At 50.0% G+C, this 12,222-nt stretch overlaps 1 protein-coding gene across 4 annotated transcripts in view; it reads right to left on the bottom strand.

Annotated features, from left to right (window-relative positions):
• Positions 1-9,777, bottom strand: part of KIAA0232 — a 70,511-nt gene extending 60,734 nt beyond the window's left edge. For 3 of the 4 annotated variants that reach the window (XM_079769269.1, XM_079769272.1, XM_079769271.1), the window contains exon 1: positions 9,591-9,777. The gene's annotated coding sequence lies outside the window, so the exon portion shown is untranslated. The remainder of the gene's footprint in view (positions 1-9,590) is intronic. The other variant, XM_079769270.1, reaches the window with a different exon arrangement.
• Between the last annotated feature and the right edge of the window lie 2,445 nt (positions 9,778-12,222).

Genomic DNA, 12,222 nt, shown 5'->3' with positions numbered 1-12,222 from the left:
GTAACCTTGGGGAAGTTTCTTGAGACCTGAGCCACAGCATCATCATTTGTAAAATGGAGACAATCCCACCCTCTCAAGACTGTCAGGAGGATGAAATGACAGTTCCCTAAGGTCCCACCCCATGCCGCCCATGCAGCCCCGTCCTCGAGTGTGAGCTCATTCTCCTCCTAACCCACTCCTGTAGCTGCTGCTCAGATCCTTTACCTTTCCCCTTCCCCATGACTTCTGACCTTTTTTAATGAAATAAAGCCCCAAATGACCCTATATACCCACTAGTAATCCCTTGTTCAATTAAGCCTAACTAACGAAAAAACTACTTTCATCCCTATGATGGACTTCGAGTTTATTTATTAGATTTTAGAAAGTGAAATCTCATCAGAGATGGGTATCATATACTCTGAAACTTAAGCCGTTTCCCTAAAGCTTCAAGAAAGTACACTTCTGCACTAGCTGGTTTGGCTCAGTGGATAGTGTGTCGGCTTGCAGACCGAAGGGTCCCGGGTTCGATTCCAGTCAAGAGCACATACTTCGGTTGCAGGCTCCTCCTAGCCCGGGCCCTGGTCAGGGCTCAGGCAGGAGGCAACCAGTTGATGTGTTTCTCTCACATCTATATTTCCCTCTGTCGTTCCCTCTCTCTTCCACTCTCTCTAAAAAACCATGACAAAATATCCTCGTGTGAGGATAAAAAAAAAAAAAAAAAAAAAAAGTACACTTGAAAAAAAACACGCAGTCCAAAATCTAAAAATACAGTTCAGTACCAACTTCTTAACGCTAAGGTTTTCAAAGCCCCTTTAAAAAATTTTTTTAAGTTTGTAGCATTCTAAACATATGCTCTGACTTTTCGTGGATTTCAATTCAGCAGTTTTTACAACAACCTCAAGCATGACATATGTGCGCCTCTTACATATGCATTCTGGAAAACCTCCAAGTGGGTAACTAAATGGTCAGCGTGAGTCACAGGGAGCAGGAGTAGGAAGCATGAGGGTGAGGGTTTTTATTTTTATAAGCTTCTTTTAAAAAGTCTTACAGGACTGGCTACATAATCTGTGGAGTCCAGGGTAAAATTATTAAGAATATCGAGACCGTGACAGCAGAGCATTAAACCAAGTGAGGGCCCACGTGACTGTCCAGGTTGCTAGTTCTTGAGGTGGGATGTGAACCTTTGTAATTTTTAGTAATCTAATTTTTAATGTGCAACACAAAGAGTTGTCATCCTTCAGAAGGAAGGCCAAGAGGCATATGAAAGCATGCTCAAAGTCACTAATCATCGAGAGATGCAAATCAAAATGACAATGTGGTACCATCTCACACCTGTCAGAAGGGCTATCATCAACAAATCAACACACAACAAGTGCTGGCGAGGATGCGGAGAAAAAGGGACCCTCTTGCACTGCTGGTGGGAATGCAGACTGGTGCAGCCACCGTGGAGAACAGTATGGAGTTTCCTCAAAAAATTAAAAATGGAACTGCCATTTGACCCAGTGATCCCACTTCTAGGAATATATCCCAAGAAACTAGAAACACCAGTCAGAAAGGATATATGCACCCCTATGTTCATAGCAGCACAATTCACCATAGCTAAGATTTGGAAACAGCCTAAGTGCCCATCAGCAGATGAGTGGATTAAAACACTGTGGTACATCTACACAATGGAATACTACGCTGCTATAAAAAAAGAAGAAATTCTTACCATTTGCAACAGCATGGATGGAACTGGAGAGCATTATGCTAAGTGAAATAAGCCAGTCAAAGAAAGATAAATATTACATGATCTCACTCATTTATGGAATATAATGAACATAAACTGATGAACCAAAACAGATCCAGAGACAGAGAAGCATCAATCAGACTGTCAAGCCTCAGAGGAAGGAAAGGGAGGGTGGGTGGAAGGGGGAGAGATCAACCAAAGGACTTGTATGCATGCATATAAGCCGAACCAATGGACACAGACAACAGGGGGGTGAGGGCATGAGTGGGGGGTTGGGGGGGCAAAAGGGGGATAAGGACACATATGTAATACCTTAATCAATAAAGAAAAATTTTTTAAAAATTTAAAAAAGTTGTCATCCTTAATACTACAAAATTATATTACAGGACTACTTCAGAAAAAAAATATCAAGCCTAATGTCTAAAATTATTAAAATATAGCCACCAAGAAAAATTTTCACATGATCAACAATAATTCAGAGAAGTTAGCCACGTGCTGTCAGCTTTCTGTCGGCTGCACAGGGTAAGGAGGTTCCCATGCAAGCTCCCCAGGACACACGTCTAGAATGTCCACTGCAATGGGGAGGCCTCCCATCAGCCAGGGGACATTCACACAACGGAATACTTGGACCGTAGGAAGCGTGAAGGCGATCTGTACAGGAGGCAGATCTGTGTGCCTGATAAGAAAGGCACCCAAGACACAAAGTCTAGTGTTTGTTTAAACACGAACACTCTCTACCATGACCCCACTTCTTACAAGTATAGGCACAATTTTTTTTATGACATCCAAGAAACTTAGTGGTTTTTCAAGATGAGTACAGGATGGGAAGAGGAGTGAAGATTTACTTTTCTTCTTAAAATTTACTTCTTTCTTAGATTTTTTAAAATAAAAAAAAGGCTCACCCGGCCAGTGTGGCTTGTTGGGCGTTGTCCTGTGCACTGAAAGCTCGCCGGTTCAATCCCAGTCAGAGCACATGCCTGGGTTGCAGGTTCTATCCTCAGCCCCAGTCAGGGTGCATGTGGGAGGCAATGAATGGATGTGGCTCTCTCACGTCAACGTTTTCTCTCTCTCTCTCTCTCTCTCTCTCTCTCTCTCTCTCTCTCTCTCTCTCTCTTTCTCCCTCCCTCCTTCCCTCCCTTGCCCTCTCCATCTCTCCCACTCTTTAAAAAAAAAATCAATGGAAAAAATATCCTCAGGTGAGGATTAACAAAAATAAATTAAAGATACATGATTCTACCATCTTCAGGCTTTTAAATAAATAAACAAATGGGCTTTATAACAATTATATTCAAAACAATGTTTTGGTAAATAATACAAAATATACTTTAACAGTTGTAAGTTAAGCTTTACATTTTATAAAAACAAAAAACTCCTCAGTTGGTAATAGCAATCAATTATTAAAATTACTGTCAGTAGCCAATTATCTATGGTGCTAACCAATGAGAGCAGCAGTGAGTAACCACCACCAAAAAATGGGTAAAAGAACGTGTCCATTCAATTTCAACTTCCTCTCCATTAAAGTCTTCAGGGAAGATGCTAACAAGGAGCAAAATGTTCGACACCTAAGAAAAGGCAAGTAACTGAAGGAAAAAAGTAAAGAACTTGAATAAATCCCCAAATTAGGGAGACAATTCTGAACAGTGATGTACTGGCTATTAAGATTCCAAAGGTACTCTGGGAGTGTAACCGAGCTCCAAGCAAACTCCTGGCTGAAGGGAAAATAAATCCCTCCCGTGTTCTACCTCTCTTCATTACTGAGGTAACAACCATTTTACCCCCAAAAAACAATTTTGAAAATGCAGTGAGGCGTATTTCTTTACACTTACTTATCTCCGTGTATTTTTTCTTCATAGGGATGGATTCACTCATTTCCACATGTACTGAGTGCCACTGCCCTGCGCCAGGCACCATAAATTAAAGACTCCACTCACAGTGACCAGGCTCACTCTGGTCACTAGAGAATCACTCACGCACGCACACACACACAGCCTGCACCCATGGCACTCACCTTCCTTCATCACTCTAGCTAGAAACACACACGCACGGAGCAACACATTCTCAAGCATTTTTGTAACTATTAATTTTCTAACTGTTTTATTGGCTTTATTTCTAGTACAGTTCCTAGTCCGTTCATTCAGTGGGATAGCCCTATCATCCCCAATTCTTTGGGGCGAGTTTTAAGAGCAGTTTATTAGGAATATGTAGATTTCCAATGGTTTTTTTAAAGTTCATAATCACAAATATAGTCAATGTACGTTAAATAGCAATCAACACATATTCTTGTGTTGCTGCAAGTAGGAAATTCCATATTATCTTAGAACTAACAGTACCTTTTCAAGTTTCTGGATACAGCTTGTTAATAACTAGTGCATATAAACTGAAAAATAACTAAATACTGAATTACAAGTTTCCAAATTATAGCTGGTTTTCCCTTCTCCTTCCTCCCTAGCGGGTCAGGGGTAAGGCTGCTGACCAGACAAAGAGAGAGGGCGACAGAGAAAGCCTCATGATGTCTAAACCAGAATCTCCATTTCAACCGTCATTCCCAATACTACATAGGGAGACACCATTGTTTAATGAATTATTTCAAGATATAAGATTGAAATGGAAACATTTGTTTTACTGAAAAAGAATATACAGTGTAAAGTCTGACAATCCCATTTCCCACATAAGCCACAGGCAAAAGAAACCGCCTGGCCTAGTCAGGTTTGCTGTCTTTAGAACAATGCGGCCACCATCGTGAATCGACTTGTGCAAAACCCCTCTCCAACCAATGCTCACTTTTCTGCTTATTCCCAAAACCAACGCAAGAACAGAGGTGCAGGTGGAGAGACCACACAGGCCCAGAAATAACCCTGTGAACACTGTTACAGTAAACCAGCATAAGCTGTAAAACCAATCAACTAACCCACCACTCCTGTTCCTACACCTGCTCCAACTAACAGCTAAAAGCTGCCACTTACTGAGCACTTGCTACGCGCTGGGCCTTGTTCGAGTGTCATGTGGATGGATTCAAGGAGCTCTCATACAAAGCCACTCCAACCCTCCTCCCCCTCTGCTGAAATCAGAGACTGTAGACTAAAGGAGTTAATTCCAACACTTAATGAGTAAGTACCATGTGAAAAGCTACACTGCACATTAGCAGGAGTCAGCATTGGGTAAGATTTCCCCCTTCCCTCCAGGAGTTTACGATCCAGGAAAGACCTCCACATAAAGACTTACCTAAAAGTCAAAGGGAAAAGGTAGCGAAGTGGAGGTACCAGTCAAGCACCGTGTGGGAGAAGAATGAGGAGTTGATTCTGCAAACCAGGGGAAGCTTCTCTCATAGAAGCAGAAGTATTTAAGCCAAACCTTCAGTATCAAGAATTCCGACAGAAAGAAAGAGGCAGAAAGGACATTCCAGAATAAAGGAACTGGACAACCAACCATGAAAGCAGCCAGAGGTCTAGTGTTGAAACACACGGTGACGAGAGAGACACGGTAAAAGATCAAGCTCGAGGCTGGAATGAGGCCAGATGGCATAAGGTCTTAGAATGATTTCCTAAGCCTTGAACGTGAATTCTCACCCAGGGAGGGCCAGGTGGTGGAGCCTCCAAGGGCGGGCTCTGGAGGAGTCAGCCCACCTCCCAGCAGAACCAGGCCATCCCCTCCAGGTGTGGTGGGGCGGGGGATGCGAGAACCTCTGGTGCTCACTGGGGGAAGGCGTGCTATCGTGTGATTTGCATATTAAATCATGCTGTAACAATGCGGGAGGACCAGAGAGACTGAGAAAGCCAGGCCGGTCAGCAGCAGGCCTATTAACAACCCACGTGAGGACTGGCGCGAGCCCACAGGGGCAGGGGCGGAGGAGCCCTGCGGAAAAGGTGGATGGAAAAGACACGTGGAGGCAGACGGGGTAAAAATCTGGTCAAGAAACGGGAGACGCCAAGCTTCCAGCCTGGGTAACGAGGACGAGTGTGCTGGAAGGAAGGCATCTCACTAACTTACAGCGGAACGAGGACACGCGGGACACCAAGTATGGCCACTTTCAGTGACACGACAAACAAAAATAGCACAGACAAGACTGCTCTCATTTCACAGAACAAAGAGACTAAAGTCCGAGAGGGATGTAACCGCCTTGCCCACAGTGACCCAGGGGTGAGCGCTGCGCCAACACACAGCCGAGTCTTCCATGCAGGCCTCGTTGGCTTTAAATAAGCCCTCCCGGTGCAAACTACTCTCTAATGAGCTTAATAAATCTCGTTCTAAAAACCATTTTAATAAAAAGTAATCTGCTGGGAGTACAACTGGATTTCAAAGGTAAGGGACATTTAAAACGTGTGTCCTGGCTCCCTCCACCCAGGAGACAGGTGCGGTGGCTTCGCGGGCGGCAGGCAGGCTCCTGGGTCCTGGCAGTGAGACAGATGGGAGGCGGTTGTTTGTACTTCGTATAAAGATCCCACTTGGTATCACATGAGAGGCCAAAAATAACTGAAAAGAAATATTCTAAGTATTAACTATCTTCAACACAGTATAACTGCATTTTGAATGTTGTGGTTGGTACTCTGATATTTGCTATTAACATATTTCATAACAATAACACACTACATAAGGCGATTACAGACTCTAGCAAACGTTTGAACACTTTCATGTTTAAACTCCTGAGCAAAGTGTTGGGGCTAATGTAACACAGCCAGGGTTTAACATACACAATACAACACGATACAGGCAATAATGCAAGTAAAAATAGAGGATTATGACTGCAGAAATGAATAACTCATTTTTACAGGATTTCCAAAGGGCTCCAGAGGAGGTAAAATCAGATGTGGGCTTTTAAAAACTGGAGGGTAGCACTGGCCAGTTTGACTCAGTGTATAAAGCCTCAGCCTGTGGACCGAAGGGTCTCGGGTTCGATTCCCGGTCAAGGGCAGTACCTGGGTTGCAGGTTTCATCCTGCAGGTTTCATGCAGGTCAGGATGCTGCATGTGGGAGGCAACCAATCAATGCGTCTCTCTCACATCATGTTTCTCTCTTCTCTCCCCCCACTCCTCTTACTCCCTCTCTTCTAAAAATCAATGGAAAAAATATCCTCGGGTGAGGATTAACAAAAAATTTTAAAAACTGGAGGGGATGGGGTGAGACAAGCATTCCAATCAGAGCTGAGGCTACAAGCAAAGAAGGAAGCAGCAGCGTGGCATGTTCCGAGACCGAGTCGTCCTGACTGGCGGCACAGTGTGGAAAGGTGAGGAAAAGGTCAGGTGAAGTTCAGAGACGTCTGGGCCAGGCCACGAGGGGCCGTGGATGTGAAGCTGGTGGGCCTGGATTCCATTCCCCAACCAGCAGGCAGTCTTAGAAGCTTTCTGAGCCAGAGACTGGCAAGATCTGATCTGTGTTTCAGAAAGATGACTCTGGCGGCCAGAGAGGAGGAGATGGCGAGGAGCCTGAAGACAAAGCTTTAAGCCAAGAAAGGAATCAGAAGCTTTGAGACACGGGCACTAATCTAGTATTTTTAACGGGGCTGAATGTTGCTGGAATTATTTCACATGTCCCCTTACTTGATCATCCCAACCACCCTGAGACAGATATCATTATTCCCATTTTACTGATGAGAAAACTGGCTCAGAGGCCACTAATGGTTCCAAGTGAAATGCTGCTAAAACAGAGAAAATCCAGGCTCGGTACTTTTCCACAGTGGGCAAAAAATGTTTAATCCTATTGCTTTTGAAAAGCAATATTGCTACTGTAAAAGCAGACTGATCTATAAGATCACTAGAGAAGTATTAAAAATCCGTGTAATTTTCCCAAATGTTTGCAACTTGTGTAACAAATAAGCTAATTAGCCTTAAAATAGTTACAGATATGCTTTCTGTTAACCCCATGTTAAAGACCTGTCCTTTAAAAAACGAACAAAAAAACCCTAGTACCTCTAATCCCACGTGCTATGGAGTTAAATATTTAAAAGTAGTATCCTGCCCTCCATTCCATGTTCAAGTAGCCAAACTGGCATTTCATTGACGAAACCGGCTTAAGTAGAAACCATTACACCTGTGCCCCAACTGAAGCCCTAAACTACTTTTTGAATTATTAAAAATTCATTATTTAGCAGGTTACAGCAATTGAATCTAGAACACAGGGTGGGACAAAAGGTTTACAGTTGTTCATATGGAAAATATTACAATAACTAATAAGTAACAGTAAAGAACAAACTCGATGTTTCACGAAGGCACACTTTACAGCTCCTTTGGCCCCACCCTGTGTAAGATGTAAGTGCAAGGAGCTTACCTCATTCAGAAACAGTGTTTGTCACAAAAGAATGGCATAAAGATCCTGAGACCCATTTAAGAATGGATGGTTCCAGCCCTAGCTGGTTTGCTCAGTGGACTGAAGGGTCCCGGGTTCTATTCCTGGTCAGGGCACATGCCTGGGTTGTGGGCTCGGTCCCCAGGAGGGGGCATGCAGGAGGCAGCTGATCAATGATTCTCTCTCATCACTGATGTTTCTCTCTCTTCCTCTCCATTCCTCTCTGAAATCAATAAAAATAATTTTTTTTTAAATGGATGAATCCAAAAAAAAATGATGAGAGAACATCTGACCTTCAGAATGCAGAGTGGTAGATTTTTTCCCCCTCCCCTTTAAATTTCAAAGTCTAAGAAACGGTCAAGGTGTTCTGGCGCGGGTCTTATATTACAGAGGAGAATTCTGGATTACTCACACCACCTATTATCAAAACTGCTTGCCCCCAACCCACCTCACCAAACTTCTACCACCGTTTTGTGGTGTGGGTGTGGGTGTGGGTGTGTGTATGTTTTAACATGCAAAGACCCAAAGATGTCAAAGCCCCTTCTCAGGAACTTGGAAGAAGTATCCAACCTGCATATCCAAGTGTCCAACCCAGGTCATTACGGGCAGGAACCGCATTTGGTTAAATCATTCCAACGACCCGCACGCCCGCTCCCCGCTTCTCCGCTACACTTTCTACCAGCTGACGCCTCTGCAGCTTCCCCACGGAGGGCAGGACTGAGAGGTGGCGAGAGAGAAACCAAAACTGGGCTCGGCCATTTGGGCGTCTGCGACCCGGGACGCGCAGGCCGCCGTCAGTGCGCCCCCCCGCCGCGCGCTAAACGCCGGGCCAGCGCGCGGCAGGTCACCCGCCGCAGCCGCACCTCCCGGGCGGGGCGGGGCGGGGCGGAGCGGGGGCTGCGAGAGGCCGCAGAGGCCGCGAGTGCTCGGGAGCCAGGGCTCGGGACCGCTCGCCCCACCGCGGCGGGTGACTTTGCGGGCCTGTCATTCCCGACGGCGGCCGTAACCTTCGCCGAACCTTGTGCCGCGCCCGCCCCGCGCGCGCCCGGCCCCGGCCCCCGCCAGTCCCCGCCCCCCGCACGCCGCGCCACAGGCCCGCGCGCCCGTCCGTCAGGCCGGCCCCGCCCCGCGCGGCCCCTCCCCCGCCGGCGGTTTCCCTCCCCGGGCCCCAGAGGACAATGCTGGCGGGGAGGGGGCCGCGCCGCGAGCGCCCACCCGCAGGCCGGCCGGCCACGCCGGGACCCCGCCGCCGCCGCCCGGGCTCCGCGCCCCGGCCCACGTCCGGCCCGCGCTCGCCTCCCCCCAAAGAGCCGCTCCCAGCGCCGCGACACCGGCCCATTGTGCGGACTCATCGTCCGCCCCTCGCTCTCCCGGAGCGCGGTTCCAAGCCGGGCCGGGGCGGCGGGGTCCCCGAGCCCGCAGCCCACCGCACGCCGGGGCCGGGCCGGGGTGCTCGCGGAGCCCGCGGCTCACGGGGCGGCCCGGCCTCCCGCAAGCCGGCCCCGGAGTCCCTCAGCGGCGGCTGCCCGTCGGGTCCCCGCCCCGCCGGCCGGCCGAGGGGCCGCGCCCGCCCGCCCGCCCGCCCGCCCCGGCCTCCCGGTACCTGCCGAGCGGCGCTGCGGCTGGCGGCGCCTCCTCTCCTCTCCTCTGCGGGCTCCGAGCGGCTGCCGAGCGCCGGCGGCCCTGGCCTGCGCCTTACGTAAAGCGGCGGCGGCTCCGGCGCCACTCGCGGAGGGCGGGAGGCTGCGCGCGGAGCCGCTCCACTCCGTTACCCGGCAACTGGCCTCAGCGCCCCGCCACCCGGGCGCGCTCCATATCCTTCCGCCCAGGCGCCGGGATTACATCAGCGCCGCCCCGCCCCGCCCCGCCCCGCCCCGGCCCCGCCCCCCCGGCCGCAGCGCTGCAGGCGCGGAGGCGGGCGGAGCGCACGGGCGCCGGCCGGAGCCCTGCAACCTGGGGCGGGTGTGGGACCCCGCCGGGAGGGAGCAGGGCTGGAAGCCCACCCAGCGTGCGAGGCGTCGGAGAGGAGACGCCCCCTCCGGAGGGGCGCGTGGGGCTGCTCTTTGCAAAACCCCCTAAACTCCGCCGCCGCCCCGGCCCCCGCGGGGGGAGTGGGGCTCGGCTTGCGCCGCCGCACCCGCGGCTCGGCACAGCCCCCGCCTTCCCGGGCGCTCGCTCCACCTGTCTGCGCCCCCTCCTCGCGGCGTCCTGGGATGGCTGGAGTGGGCGGTTTAAAATAAAGACTTTTAATTAAAAAAAAAAAAAAGACAAGCTAAAGGAATGTAACGTGGCTCTTTTTATTAAGTAGGCAAAAATAAATCTGGAAGATACGGAAGTGGGAACCAAAAATGTGCACTAACCTTTTAATGAGCCTCTTCTCACCCACCCACCTTCCCTAAATGCGATTCCGAGGCCTGTCCCGAAAAAAGGAAATCATTCGGTATCACAGGAGCCCGGGAGGAAGGAGCCAGGAGGAGGGACCTACTTACAAAGAGGAGGGGGATTCCGAGGGGAAGCGGCCTGTCTGGGGTCCTTATTCACTGATTTATTTATTTATTGCGCTCCCACTGGGTGCCAGGCCCTGAGCTTTGCAGTTCAGGACTTAGCAAAGTGCCCGCACCAGTTCGGGAAGCAGTCCTCTGGGCTGGGAGGGGCACTGCGTGCTGGGCGCTGGAGGGACGAGCCCGGAGAGCTGGCATTGACACGCCACCTACAAAGTGATTTTCTGCAAGCATTACTTCCATTCTTCAGAAGAACCCTGGGTCCAGGCATCAGCATCCCCATGTCACAGGTGAGGAAGCTGAGACTCCAAGTGAGTTCACCTAAGCCGTGAGTGTGGTAAGTGGGCAAGGTCTTTTGACGTCCCTAAGCCACACTGCCTCTTGCAGGAGGCAGGCCTTGAACCCAGGCAGGATCCTGGCTCTGAGGTCTGGGGCCTTTTCCTTCACACAGCTCTCCCCAGGCTTGCTCGCAGGTGTACCCTCTGAGTGTTCATTTCATCAGGAATCACAGTGCATTCATTCCATCAGTGTCTTGTCTGCACCTGTGGTGGGCCTGGCTGGATGCCAGGCAGGGGTGGCCCTAGCCTTTTGGAGATCAAACTCTGAAAAGGGAGGAAGGGGATGAAAGAGTGTGGGAAATCCAGAGTGATCTGGGAGCAACGAACGGAGCTTCTGAGGCTAGTTCCCAAGTGCCCCCGGACCTGGAAATCACAGGCTAGTAAAATGCCGCCCTCAAATATTATAGGGGGGTTGCAGAGTGGTGAGCTTTTCATTTTGCCACATTGGTAACACTGTGGTCATCAACGTGCATTATTTTGTGAAAGGACTTACTAAGAGAAAAAAAAAAGTAACACTATGTCTCAGAGCAAAGGAAACAGGAGCAACTTTGTAGCCACACAGATTAGAGAAGGAAACTGGCTTGGTTACTTGGTTTCCCCTTCAGATGGTTTGTTTTAATTAAAGTCCTGGAAGGCTGGCTGACCCCCGCCTCAGGGCCTTTGCACTTACCAATTCCTGTTCATGGAACCCTCTCTCCCCAGATCTTTGCAGAGCTGGCCCCTTCTTGTTCAAGGCTCAATATCCTGAGTCCGCTTTTAAATGAGTGATGTCCAGGTAAGAGCCCCCACCGGAGACGCCCCCATTGCCCTCGGTCAGGATTCTAACTGGTCATCTCAGCTTGGACACCGTCCGTCAAGGTGGTCCACTACCCGCCCCAGGCCTGCACCCCGCCAGCCCTCCTCTCGCCCTCTCCGCGCCCTGCACTCCTCTTAGGAGTGGTGTGGACCGCTCCAGCACGTGAGGAGCTAAGGTCCAGCCTCTGACACGGCCTCACAGGCTCCGTGCCCTTCCCAGGGCTCCCGAGTATCTGAAATGACGGGGAGAGAAAGGTGCTGGCCTGTCCGTTGTCTTCAGAGGTGTGGTGCCCTCCACCGTCTCCTGGATGCATAAATGTCACGTCTCATCATTAGTTTCGAGTTTGTTCCCAGGGCTGATGGCTTTTCCTCACTCCTACCCCTGCACCCCAATCCACAGAACCCGTCAGGCTGGAGGGAGGGTAGTGTGATGGGGAAGCCGGATCCACCTCTTGTTAGATTGCTGAGGCGGGAAGGCCGTTTAGCCGCTCAGTGTCCTCACCTGTACCTGACGTCAGCATAGCAGTATCTGCCCGAGAGGGTTGTGGTGAGGCGGGTAAGGGCATCCACAGAGAAGGTCATGGCAGTGCCCGGCCCACAG

The sequence above is a fragment of the Cnephaeus nilssonii genome, assembly GCF_951640355.1.
Source record: "Cnephaeus nilssonii genome assembly, chromosome: 1".
NCBI classification, from domain to species: domain Eukaryota; kingdom Metazoa; phylum Chordata; class Mammalia; order Chiroptera; family Vespertilionidae; genus Cnephaeus; species Cnephaeus nilssonii.
Note: the sequence above shows the minus strand (reverse complement) of the source record. Positions and strands in the feature narration are given on the sequence as shown.